The following is a 2,386-nucleotide window of genomic DNA, read 5'->3' on the forward strand; positions in this document are numbered from 1 at the left end:
TTTATTTGAATACCGTCAGCTACCTTCTCCAGCTTGCTCCTGTTTGTGTAAAGGGTCTTTTCATATGCAAAAGAAGGGGGAAGGGGAGTGTCTTATTTCCCACTTGCATTGGGCTTTCCAGCTACCTTTTCAACAGAGCTAAACTGAAAGCTTCTAAGTAATTTTTTAAACCATTTTATACTGGATTTTTATATCAGTATCTGTGCATCTTATTCTTTATAGTAGTGTCTATTACATGCAGTTATATGAAAATGAGTGTATACTGTCCCTTTAATACCTTCATTTGTATCAAACAATATTGGGCCATGTGGCGCTTCTGTGTTTTTATATTGATTGTTTTAATAATATACTTTATAACCTCTAAATATCTGCCTTTTTCTAAGCCCATGCAGGTCACCTCTTATCTTAGTGCATTTTATTAGTTTTCCACAGCCAGACAGTGCTAGTTCATGTGTGCTCAGGGGCAGTCTGCAGAGGCATAAATACAAGGTAATCACAGAGAGAAAATTATATTAATATAACAGTGCTGGTTATACAAAACTGGGGAATGGGTAATAAAGGGATTATCTATCTTTTTAAACAATAACAATTTTCAAATAGACTGTCCCTTCAAATAGAATATTTTTTGTAACATACATGCATGCATTTGCAAACATATTTCTAATAAAGGTTATAGCTGTTTTAAAAGTGTACTTAAAGGGACACTCAATCAAAATTAAACTTTAATTATTCAGATAGAGCATGCCATTTTAAACAACTTTCCAATTTACTACCTTTAACAAAATGTGCACATTGTTTTTATATTTAAGCTTTTTGAGTCACCAGCTCCTACTGAGCATGTGCAAGAATAAGTGTGTATGCATTTGTGAATGGCTGATGGCTGTCACATGGTACGTGTATGCATTTGTGATTGGCTGGTGGCTGTCACATGATACAGGGGAGTGGAAAAAGACATAACTTTTAAAATTGTCAGAAAAAAATCTACTACTCATTTGAAGTTCAGACTAAGTGCTATTGCATTGTCTTGTTATCTGGCATTTGTTGTTTATGCAAATCTACTGTGTTGACTGGTCCTTTAAGTATGAACCTTGCACTAGCATTTTAAACACAGCACTTCCTCAGAGAGCCTAACTTGCTTGTACCATATGATAATTACTCAATTTGTTAATTGCTGACATGATACAAGGCACCATTGGCACTGTGAAGAGCTGCAATATTTAAAATGCCAGTGCACTGAGAATATCTAGCTATGCTTCACATGCATATGTAGAGAAAAATTTTAAAGGAACAGTCAAGTCCAAACAAAAACTTTCATGTTTCAAATAGGGCATGTAATTATAAACAATTTTTTCAATTTCATTTTATCACCAATTTTGCTTTGTTCTTTTGGTATTCTTAGTTGAAAGCTAAACCTAGGAAGACTCGTATGATAATGTCTAAGCCCTTGAAGGCCGCCTCTTATCGCATGCTTTTTTATTTGCTTTTCACATCAGGGGGGAGCTAGTTCATGTAAACCATATAGATAACATTGTGATCATGCCCATGACTTGTGGCAGACACTGCACTAATTGGCTAAAATGAAAGATAATTAATAAAATATCATGTGATCAGGGGGCTGTCAGAAGATGCTTAAATACAAGTAAATCACAGAGGTAAAAAGTATATTAATATAACAGTGTTGGTTATGCAAAACTGGGGAATGGGTAATTACGGGATTATCTATCTTTTAAAACAACAAAAATTCTGGTGTTGACTGTCCCTTTAACATTAAAACATTGAAATACAATGAATCCAGACTCTTATAAAAAATAATACAACTTATTTATTGCTTCCACATTATGGGAAAAAGTACATTTCAAGCCCACAAGGCGCTAGGGAGAACCTGAACCGTTCATCTGATTGGTAGTGCATCCTGTCACTCACAGAGACACTGGCCAATCAGATGGGCACAGTAATTCACCCATCTTCACTATTTGTTTTTGCCTCTTCCTGGGGGGGTTAGGGGAGTGCCAAGGCAAAATAGATTGTGAAGATGGAACGGACCAATCAGATCATACATAGGAGATAGGCGCTAATACATGATCTGATTGGCCCGTGACAACCAATCGGTTATGGGTTCATGTTTTCGCTAGTGCCTTCTTATGTTAGGGATCTTAGTTATATCTCATGACTAAGACATAAGGCCTAGCTAAAACAGGATGTATAAAAATTAATTTCAATTAGTTGTAAATCCCTTATGATTGCCTGGTTAATTTAGCAGTGATGAATGTTTTACAGTAACCATTGACTTCAAATAGAGTTGAAAACCCCATTTGGCTGTCATAACACAGCAAAACAGTATTCTGAGTGAGTAACATGTGACCTTTTTCTATGGCCATTTTTAAGA

This window comes from Bombina bombina, chromosome 1 (genome assembly GCF_027579735.1).
Source record: "Bombina bombina isolate aBomBom1 chromosome 1, aBomBom1.pri, whole genome shotgun sequence".
Classification (NCBI taxonomy): Eukaryota; Metazoa; Chordata; class Amphibia; order Anura; family Bombinatoridae; genus Bombina; species Bombina bombina.